This window comes from Hypanus sabinus, chromosome 15, assembly GCF_030144855.1.
Source record: "Hypanus sabinus isolate sHypSab1 chromosome 15, sHypSab1.hap1, whole genome shotgun sequence".
Classification (NCBI taxonomy): domain Eukaryota; kingdom Metazoa; phylum Chordata; class Chondrichthyes; order Myliobatiformes; family Dasyatidae; genus Hypanus; species Hypanus sabinus.
In genome coordinates this window covers 58,379,371-58,391,439 of record NC_082720.1, presented here as the reverse complement: position 1 = coordinate 58,391,439, position 12,069 = coordinate 58,379,371, and positions in this window count along the sequence as shown.

Below are 12,069 nucleotides of genomic sequence, written 5' to 3'. Positions count from 1 at the left end.
CTAGAAGAACTCAGGAGGTCAGGAAGCATCCATGGAGTGAGGTAAACAGTCAAGGATCTCCACCTGGAACGTCAGTAGCCCATTTCCCCACCCCAAATGCCGCCTGACCCTTTGAGTTTCTTTAGCAGTTCAGTTTTTGCTGACACTTCTAAAGTCCTGTAAGAAATTGTAATGCCAATGCCACAGTAGCATAACAGTTATAGAAACATAGAAAATGTACAGCACAATACAGGCCCTTTGGCCCACAAAGCTGTGCTGAACATGTCCTTACCTGAGAAATTTCCTACGGTTACCCATAGCCCTCTATTTTTCTGAGTTCTATATACCTGTCCAGTTGTCTCTTAAAAAACCCTATCATATCTGCCTCCAACTCTGTCGCCCATTCCATGCACTCACCACTCTATGCATAAAAAAAGCTACCTCTGACATCTCCTCTGTACCTACTTCCAAGCACCTTAAAACTGTGCCTCTCTTGCTAGACACTCCAGCCCTGGGAAAAAGCCTCTGACTATCCACATGATCAATGTCTCTCATTATCTTGTACACCTCTATCAGGTCACCTCTCATCCTCGGTCACTCCAAGGAGAAAAGGCCGAGTTCACTCAACCTATTCTCACCATGCCTTTGGAGTTCGGGGTCTTCCGGAGTTAGGAGTTCAACTCCAGCGCTGGATGTAATGAGTTTGTACGTTCTCTCCGTGAACCGCACAGGTTTCCTCTGTGTGCTCCAGTTTCCTCCCACAGTCCAAAGTCACACTGGTTAGCTGGCTAATTGTTAAAATGTCCTGCGTTTAGGCAGGTGTTACATAGGTGCAATGCTGGGTGGCCTGGCTCATTCGGTGTGAAGGGCCTATTCCACACTCTACCTCTAAATCTTGATACAAAATAAATGCTGAAATTCCTTGTAGTTTACACAGTGGCCAGTTTTAGGTTTAGATTCAGAGATACTGCATGGTAACAGGCCCTTCCAGCCCAATGAGTCTGTGCTGCCCAGTTACACCCATGTGACCAATTAGTCTACAAACCTGTATTTGTTTGGAATATGGGAGGAAACCAGAACACCCGGAGGAAATCCAGGCAGTCACAGGGAGAACATACCAACTCCTACAGACAGAAGTGGGATTGAACCCTCATCGCTGACGCTCTTAGTCCTGTTACAGTTTGAACCTGGGTCACTGGTGCTGGAATAGTGTTATGTTAACTGCTACGTTATGGAGCCTTTCTAGTTAAGCTGGGTCGTTAAGCTACCCATTACACGTCCTTGGAATGCGGGAGGCAAGTCGAGCTCTCAAAGGAAACCCATGAAGTCAGAGGGAGATACAACGATCACAAGGGAATTGCCTGGGAGAATCGAAGCTATGAACTGGTCAAGTGTCAGGTCTCTCAATGAGAGAGCATTCTGGAGATGGTGATCACAATTCTATCTCCTTCACCATGGCATTGGAGAGGGATTGGAACAGATAAGTTAGGGAAATGTTTAATTGGAGTAAGGGGAACTATGAGGCTATCAGGCAGGAATGTAGAAGCATAAATTGGAAACAGATGTTCTCAGGGAAATGTACAGAAGTAATGTGGCAAATGTTCAGGGAATATTTGCGCGGGGTTCTGAGTAGGTACATTTCAATGAGATGGAAAGGATGGTATGGTGCAAGATCTGTGGTGTACAAAGGCTGTTGTAAATCTAGTCAAGAAGAAAAGAAGAGCGTATGAAAGGTTCAAGAAACCTAGGTAATGATAGGAATCTAGAAGATTATAAGGCTTGCAAGAAGGAGCTTAAGAAATTAGGAGAGCAAAAAGGGCCATGAGAAGGCATTGGCGGACAGGATTAAGGAAAACCCCAAGTCCTTTTACAAATATGTAAAGAGCAAGAGGATAAGACATGAGAGAATAGGACCAATCAAGTGTGACAGTGGAAAAGTGTGTATGGAACCGGAGGAGATAGCAGAGGTACTTAATGAATACTTTGTTTCAGTATTCACTACATAGAAAGATCTTGGCGATTGTAGGGATGACTTGCAGTAGACCATAAAGCTTGAGCATGTAGATATTGTCGGGGTCACCCTGGTGGGAAAAGTGGTCCAGAAGAGACCCTATGAACTGTGCTGCTATTAAGAGAGAGAGAGGGAGGCATCCAACATAATGAGAGAGAGAGAGAGAGAGAGAGAGAGAGAGAGAAACTGCTCAAAAGAATGATGTTATGTTTCCTCTGCTGATTGTTTACCTTTCTCCGAGGTCACTTGCCTGCTTGTACAGAGTCTGCAGAAAGCAGTGGGCGGAGCAGGTTGATGGACAGCTGGTGTCCAACTTGTGGAGATAAAACCCAGATCCACTGTTACACAGACAGACACACAAGAGACACCACGAGAGACACACAATGTTAGACACTGAACGAGCTTTCTGCACCTACATGAAGGTGGGGTTTTGGAGGATCGATTTGGGGAAATCGATCAGCGGCTCATAGTGTGAAAAGCTGCAACCGGTGGGGAATTATTTGTGTGTCCACCTTGCCTGGGTGATAATTCCACCACTGAAGAATGGTCGTACATGCTATGGTCATAGTCGGTGACTACAACAGGATTTTGGAAAACAACGGGCTCCCCTCACCTCTCTCTCTCTCCAACATTACTCAACTAACTACCTCGAACTGAACTGAACTTTCTTCATTATATCGTAAAATTGTACCCCTTTACCCCTAGGTTTGAAAGAGCCTAGTTTTGTTCCTATTTCCACACATATATATACATATATATTATTGCTAACCTGTTCAATATATTTGCATTTATCTTACTGTATTGCTTAGTTACTAATAAACACTACTAGTTTATAGCAATACGAGACTCCAGAGTGTTTTCCATTTCTGCTGGTTCTTTAAACAGGTCACGGGGTACGTGACAATATTAACGAAGAGGATGTGCTGGAGCTTTTGGAAAGCATCATGCTGGATAAGTCAGTGGAACAGGACAGGATGTACCCAGGCTACTGTGGGAGGTGAGGGAGGAGATTGTTGAGCCTTTGGCAATGATCTTTGCATCATCAATGAGGATGGGAGAAGATCCGGAGGATTGGAGGGTTGCTGATGTTGTTCCTTTATACAAGAAAGGGAGTAGGGATAGGTCAGGAAATTATGGACCAGTGAGTCTTACTTCAGTGGTTGGTAAGTTGATAGAGAAGATCCTGAGAGCCAGGATTTATGAACATTTGGAGAGTCATAATATGATTAGGAATAGTCAGCATGACTTTGTAAAGGGCAGGCTGTGTCTAATGAGCCTGGTTGAATTTTTTTGAGGATGTGACTAAACATATTGAGGAAAGTAGAGCTGTAGATGTAGTGTATATGAATTTTAGCAAGGCATTTGATAAGGTACACCTTGCAAGGCTTATTGAGAAAGTAAGGAGGCATGGGATCCAAGGGGACATTGCTGTGTGGATTCAAAACTGGCTTGTACACATAAAGCAAAGAATGGTTGTAGACGGGTCATATTCTGCATGGAGGTTGGTGACCAGTAGGGTGCCTCGGGATCTATTCTGGGACCCCTACTCTTTGTGATTTTTATAAATGACCTGGATGGGGAAGTGGAGGGATGGGTCAGTAAATTTGCTGATGACACGAAGGTTGGGGGTGTTGTGGATAGTGTGGAGGACTGTCAAAGGTTACAATGGGACATTGATAGGATGCAAAACTGGACTGAGAAGTGGCGGATGGAGTTCAACCCAGATAAGTGTGAGGTGGTTCATTTTGGTAGGTCAAATATGATGGCAGAATATAATATTAATGGTAAGACTCTTGGCAGCATGGAGGATCAGAGGGATCTTGGGGTCTGAGTCCATAGGACACACAAAGCTGCTCTGCAGGTTGACCCTGTGGTTAAGAAGGCATACAGTGCATTGGCCTTCATCAGCTGTGGGCTTGAGTTTAAGAACAGAGAGGTAATCTTACAGCTATATAGGACCCTGGTCAGACCCCACTTGGAGTACTGTGCTCAGCTCTGGTCACCTCATTACAGGAAGGATGTGGAAACCATAGAAAGGGTGTAGAGGAGATTTACAAGGATGTTGCCTGGATTGGGGAGCATGTCTTATGAGAATAGGTTGAGTGAACTCAGCCTTTTCTCGTTGGAACAACGGAGGATGAGAGGTGACCTGATAGAGGTGTACAAGATAATGAGAGGCATTGATCGTGTGGATAGTCAGAGGCTTTTCCCCAGAGCTGAAATAGCTAGCATGAGAGGGCACAGTTTTAAGGTGCTTGGAAGCAGGTACAGAGGAGATGTCAGGGGTAAGTTTTTTATGCATAGAGTGGTGTGCATGGAATGGGCTGCTGAGGTTGAGGGGGAAATGACAGGGTCTTTTAAGAGCTCCTGAATAGCTACATGAGCTTAGGAAAATAGAGGATTATGGGTAAAGCCTAGGTCAGGGGTCAGCAACCTTTACCACTGAAAGAGCCACTTGGACCCGTTTCCCACAGAAAAGAAAACACTGGGAGCCACAAAACCCATTTGACATTTAAAATGAAATAACACTGCATACGTTTTTTTTTTTGCCTTTATGCTATGTATAAACAAACTATAATGTGTTGCATTTATGAAATTGATGAACTCCTGCAGAGAAAACAAAATTACATTTCTGCATGCAACAAAAACATTTTGAACTCCGAAAAAAAGACGTTGGGTTGAAGGTTACTTTTAAGTAAAATACTCAATGTCTATTTGAGTCCTTCATGTATTTATGAAAAACGCCGAACTTAAATTTTCCGCCAGCAGCAAACCAAAAATAACATCAGCCAGCTGTCAGCCTGAAAAATAAAAGGACTATTTCACTGAACAATGAAAAAATATGAATATACGTAAAATAATAGGCAATTAAAATATTTATCATACTTGGTTAATGGGATTTCTGCTCCTGGACCTCAGCGCACAGCATCTGCACATCAGGGCTGTATGACGTCACCTTCATCTTTACACAAGATCGCAAGCTGTCATCTGTGAGGCGTGCACGATGTTTTTTAATAAAGTTCATGTTGGAGAACACCTGCTCACATACATATGTGGATCCAAAGATCGACAGGACTCCAAGCGCATACTTTTTCATGTTTACATAAATATCGGGGATAGCATTCCATGTTTCGAACACAAGTTTGTCCGGTTTTGGGAGGTTTTCAATATCACTCCATTTGTGATTCTGAGCAAGAACGGCCTTCTGACGGGCAACATCTTCAAGGTCTGCTGTCAAGCGTCTAAACTTGGACACCCATATGTCTTTGTCGGCTATGTCGGCCAGTTCCATCTCAAGATCAGGTTTACTCACACCTGCCAATGCAGTCGTATTCAGTAGGGAAGGATCGATGCTTAAGGGAGTGACCGGGAAGGATAATGTGTTTTTTACCTCTCTGAACTCACAGAAGCGTTTCCCAAACAATGTTTGCATTGCGAAGATTGCAGAATGTAAATACTCCGAAATTATCATGTCGTGACCTTGTTTGAACTCTCTCAAATTGGGGAAGTGAGACAAAGTGCCTTTCTGTAAATCTCTGGCAAGCACTGTCAACTTGCGCTCGAATGCCAAAACATCCTCCAACATGTGCAGGGCTGTGCGTCCTTTCCCCTGAAGAGCTGTGTTCAGCGTGTTCAGGTGCGCTGTCATGTCTACCATGAAGTGTAGCTTTTTCAGCCACTCTGGCTGTTCCAGCTCAGGAAAGGTGAGCCCTTTGCTGCCCAGGAAAGTTTTCACTTCTTCCAGACACGCGACAAAGCGTTTCAGCACCTCCCCTTTGGACAGCCACCGGACTTTGTTGTGCAGCAGGAGATCAGAATATGCGCTTTCCAGCTCGTCCAGTAACAAACGGAATTGACGGTGATTTAAACTTTTTGCCATTATTTTATTGACAATCTGAATGACAACATCCATTACTTCTGTGCATTCCGGAGGAAATGTTTGAGCGCACAGTGCCTCTTGGTGCAAGATGCAGTGAAAAGTCAGCAGCTTTCTGTCCAGCGACTTCTGCAGTAAAGCCACAAATCCCTTGTGCATTCCCGTCATATTCGGTGCCCCATCAGTAGCTACTGACACCAGATGGGTGGTCTTTATTCCTTTGGCTCTTAAACAGTTCAAGACAGCCTCACAGATGTCCTCCCCCCGTGTTTGGTCTTTTAGAGGTATCAACTCAATCAGTTCTTCCTGTGGCCCGGCAGAGTTTACATACCGGCAGAACAGCGCTATTTGTTCAAAATCACCTTTGTCTTTAGACTCGTCACAGGCAATCGAGTAGGCCACAGCTGAATTGATGTCTTTAATTTGCTGTCTTGTGATGTCTTCTGCCATTTTTATGGTTCTGTCTTTGACAGTCTTTGCAGAGAGGGGCATATCCCTGATTTTCTGTACAATTTCACTCTTGTTTTTAAAGTCCGTGAATAGATGTTCTGAAATCTTAATGAAAGATTCTTTTATATATTCACCATCTGTAAACTGCTTCCCGTGCCTCACTATTTCCTGAGCGGCAATATAACTGGCGTATGTCGTTGATTTTCCAGACTTCATCCATTTCTGGAAATGATTTTTGCTCAGATCAACCTTCCGCATCAGTTCCGAAACGGCCTTTTTTCTCTCATCTCCATCCGGATATTTTTGAGCAAAGGCTGCGTGTTTATTCTGGAAATGCCTTGCGACATTTGACTTTTTGTTGTTTGCTAGTTTCTCATTGCATATTAAGCATACCGGTAAACCAGTCTCGTCAACAGTGAAAGCAAATGAATCTGTCCACATATCATTAAACGTTCTGTTTTCTTCAGTCACTTTTCTTTTTTTAGAATTCTCCATAGTTGGCTTACCTTGGATCGAAAAATTAAAGAAATCGCGCACTGACGGGTGTCAGGTATTGGCAGTTGTGACGTATATTAATAGCGATAAAAACACGTTGTAGCGGTGTGCTCACGCAGTCAGTAAACTGCAGTCGAATAACTTTATTCGAACTAAACAGCCTTGCTTTTAAGCCTCCCTCAACCCAGCCCCCATGGGCGCGGATGCTGCAAAAGACACGTACTCACAAACCCCCGTAGGCTATCTCCCTTAGCCTGAACGCTGGCTAATTGTGAGCCGTTTCGGATGTGCCAGGAAATGTGTCGCCACAAAGTCTTATTTAGATTGTACAAGATCACCATAATCTTCAAATTTAGAATTACATTTCAAAAGCTAACAAACTAACATAAAATACATTTTAATTAAATACTGACCAATTATTTCCCAAAGCCACAGGGAGCCTCAGCACAGAGGTGAAAGAGCCACAAGTGGCACCGGAGCCGCGGGTTGCCGACCCCCGGCCTAGGTAGTTCTAAGATAGGGAAACGTTCAGCACAGCTTTGTGGGCCGAAGGGCCTGTATTGTGCCGTATGTTTTCTGTGTTTCTATGTTTCTAACTAGGGGAAGTCTGTGCATCTTCCTTCAAGGATGCTGAGGAGTTGGTTATGTTCATCTGAGGGAGCAGATGGTGAATTTTTCATCAATGTGACACCAAAAATATCTGCATTTTAACAGGACTGCACTGAGATGAATTAAATTGCTGGTTTTATTCATTACACAGAAAAACAAAATCAGCAAAATCCATCCAGAGTTAACCACATGATACTCTTCACTGCTTGCAAGTTATCAATCAACCTTAGCATGCTTCAGTTGAAAGGCAATACCAAAATGGCAGTCATGTAGCCTGGTGTAGCAATAGTAAGGGGTATCTTAGCCGTATTGGGGATTGCCTTTGTGATGCTGGACCATACTAAAAAAAATTTCGGCTTCACATATGAGGGGAGCACATGTCAGCCTGTCCTACACCACAACCTTAAATCCTAGAGACAGGAAACTACCCTCAAACCATCTATTCAATGCCAAACAGTTATTCTTTCCAGTCCCATCAAACCTCACCTGGACCATAGCCCTCTATCCAAGTAGCTATCCAAACTTAAACATTGCCATCAAAACAACATCCACCACTTCAGCTGGCAGCTCTGACTGCATTTGCACCACCCTCTGAGGGAAGAAGTTCCCCATCAGTTTCCCCTTTAATATTTCACCTTTCACCCCGTGACCTGTAACTTCTAGTTCTGGTCTCAGCCAACCACAGTGGAGAGCCCACAGTGCTTACATTTACTCTATCTATACCCCTCATAATTTAGTATACTTCTATTCAATCTCCTCTCATTTTCCTATGCACCAAAAAAAAGGGTCAAACCTATTCAACCTTTCCCTGGAACTCAGATTATCTGAGATTATTATATTATTATAATTATCTGAGATGATTAACATTTACTAAGCCATGAATTTCAGCCAGTAAATCACAACATTATAATCTGTTAGCATAATTCTGAGGGAAATATACGGTTTACTTATGAAAAATGTAACACTTTTTTCCATGGTTATAAACATTACATTTCACCATTGTCATATTAGCTAAAATGCTGGCATGTTGTCTCTAAACAGACCATAATTACTTCACAAACCTTTTGATGTTTTATAAATTACATTAAGCAAGAGATTTCTGCTAACTTTGCATTGTATGGGGAACTTTAGCAATCTAAACTAAAACCAAATTAAGCCTCTATTACTTCATATATATTCTTGTAATGAGATGTTATTAATAATTCATTAATAATACATTTTTCTCGTGGTGTTAAATGTTATTCTGAAGACAGCTGTATACTAGACACAGCATAGAAACAGGCACTTTGTCCCAAACTTGTCCATGCAGATAAAAATATCCACCAAAACCAGTCCTATTCACCCATATCCCTCAAGACTTTTCTTATTCACTCATCATCATTATTATGTGCCATGTCGTATGCAGTGGTGATCGTGATTGCTCTTGGCAAATCTTTCTACAGAAGTAGTTTGTCTTTACCTTCTTCTGGGCGGTGTGGGCAGTGTCCACCATTATCAATACTCTTCAGAGATTGTCTGCCAGGTTGCATTACCGGGACGTGATATACACCAGCTGCTCTTACTGCCATCAACCACTTGCTCCCATGGCTTTATGAGACCCTGATTGCGGGGGGTGGGGGGGCACTGAGGGTGCTAAGCAGATGCTGTACCTTGCCCAAGGGTGGCCTGCAGGCTACCAGAGGGAAGGAGCTCCTTACACCTCCTTTGGTGGAGATGCATCTCCACCCCACCACCTTAATCATTAACTTATCAAAATGTTGTTTAAGTCTCATTATTGCACATACCTCACCTGCTTTCCCTAGAATGGAAAGGTTGCAGCTCTGGTCCCTTTTAAATCTTTGCCCTATAATTCCCTGAGGGTACAGTTCTGGGTCAGAAGAAGCAGTAAACTTAAATTCCATGCCACATGGCTAAACTTTCAATGGAGTACTGAAATTAGACTCTAAGACCATAAGACATAGAAGCATAATTACGCCATTTGACTCATCACATGCACTTTGCCATTCAATCATGACTGATTTATTATCCCATTATCCTGCCTTCTCCCAATAACCCTTACTAATCAAGAACCTATTATCCTCTGCCTTAAATATCCCCACAACACACAAAAAATGCTGGAGGAACTCAGCAGGCCAGCAAGCATCTTTGAAAAAAAAGTACAGTTGGCATTTTGAGCCAAGGCCCTTTGGCAGTACTGGAGAAAAAGGGATGAGTAGATTTAAAAGGTGGTGGAGGGGAGAAATATACCCAAGGTGATAGGTGAAACCAGAAGGGGAAGGGATGAGGTAAAGATCTGGGAAGTTGATTGGTGAAAGAAATACAGGGCTGGAGAAGGGGGGAGTCTGATAATTGGGGATAGAAGGCCATGGAAGAAAGAAAAGGAGGAGGCCATGGGCAGGCAAGGGGATAGGGAATGGTGAAGGTGGGGGGTGTGCCATTACTGCAAGTTCAGGAAATCAATGTTCATGCCATTAAGTTGGAGACTACCCAAACAAATATAAGCTGTTGTTCCACGAACTGGATTGACATATTGGTCCTGCTTCTTCTGGAGAAATGGTCTCCCAATCTACGTTGGGCCACACCACTTTACAGGAGGCCACACCAGGAGCAGCAGACCCAGTATATGACCCAACAGAATCACAGGTGAACAGTTTCCTCACATCTTTAGAGCCCTGAATAGTAGTGAGGGAGGAGGAGGTGTAGGGGCAGGTGTAGCACTTGTTCTGCTTGCAAGAATAAGTTCCAGGAGGGAATTGACAAGGGAGAGGTGTAGGGAGCGATCCCTGTGGAAAGCAGAAAGTGGGGAGGAGGGAAAGATGTGCTTGGTGGTGGGATCCCATTGGAGATGGAGAGGTTCCAGAGAATTATGTAAATATCCCCAATGATTTGGCCTCCACAGTTGTCTGTGGTAATGAACTCCACAGATTCACCATCCTCTGGATAAAGAAGTTCCTCCTCATCTCCATTCTAAAGTGATGTCCTTCTATTCTGAGACTGTGCCCTCGGGTCCTAAGCCCCCCGCCCCAATATAGGAAACATCCTCTCCACATCTATGCTACACACAGTAGTTACTTTATTAGGTACACCTGTACACCTGCCTGTGAACAGGCAATGCATGAAAGCAATTCAGACATGGTCAAGAGGTACATTTTTTGTCCAGACCAAGCATCAGAAGAGCCTTTCGAAATGCACAACTTTGAAGTGGATGGGCTACAGGAGCAGATGACCACAAACATACACTCAGGCTACGTCCACACTGCGCCGGATAAATCCGTAACCGAAGCTTTTTCTCTTCGTTTTTACCCTCCGTCCACACTAAAACGACGTTTTCGTCCCCCGAAACCGGAGCTTTTCAGAAACGCTTTCCAAGGTGGGTATTTTTGAAAACGCTGCTCGGGCAGATCAGTGTGGACGGGGTAACCAGCGACTTTTGAAAACGCTGTCAGATGGCTGCGCGCTATTTCATTGTTTTCTTGAACGCAACCTAACAATTTCAGAACAGACGGCAACGAGACTGAAGCCAGAAGAGTTAGAAATGTACTCACCAAATACTTTGACTCATAACTTACTGAATAAATAAGTATACTCACTTTGCCATTTTCTGTACTTGCTCGTATGAAGGTGGTTTACCTATTTATGTGAGTTCTTCTCTGACAATAGATGTGTAACAGCCTAATGTAATATTGTATGGAAATACAAGATAACACTGATGTAGACATGTTTTATACATTTAACAAAGTGCTTTATTAATGCAACAGAGTTAGTCAGTTTCTCAATGTTCGTCGTCAGCCGGGTCAATCTGTCCGTGAACTCCCTGTCGGTTGCCTCCGTACGCTCCAGTATTTGTGTGTTTTTAGTTTTAAGTTCTCCTGTGCAAGAGCCAACAGCTGTCTGTCATTTTAAGTTTTTCTAGTCTGTAACTACACAAACGCGCACTTTTACGTCGATTCGACACCAAACATGTCACTTGTTTTCGGTAGGTGTGTCCTGCGCATGCGCAGCAGGAGGAGATTCGCCGAAATCTCCATTTCAGTGTGGATAGAGATATTTTCAAAAACGCATAGTGTGGACGCCTGTCGTTTTTACGTGAAACCAGCGTTTTCAAAATTATCCAGTCTAGTGTGGATGTGGCCTCAGTGGCTACTTTTTATCAAGTACAGGAGGTAGCTAATTAAGTGGCCACTTGAGTGTATCTGTGCGTTTGATAGCTTTCATTGAGATCCTTCCTCATTCTTCTAAACCTCAATGAGTACAGGCCCAGAGACATCAAACAGGCCTCATGCATTAACCTTTTCATACCCGGGATCATGTTTGTAAACCTCCTCTGGACTCACTCCAATGCTGAATTATCAAAGTTACTCTTGCTTTGAGTGAGGTATTTTAACTAAATTCCAATCTGACTAATCCAACAGAGGCAGCAAGTTGATTCAAGAACAGCTTTTTCACTTCTGTCATCAGATTTCTGAATGGATATTGAACTCATGAACACTAACTCACTATTTTTTTCTCTTTTTGAAATATTGAAATTATCTCTTATTGAATTTAACTTTTTGAATATATCTTCCTGTAAATTACAGTTTTTATTATGTTTCGCAATATACTGTTGCCGCAAAGCAACAGAAGTCACAACATTTGCCAGTGATATTAA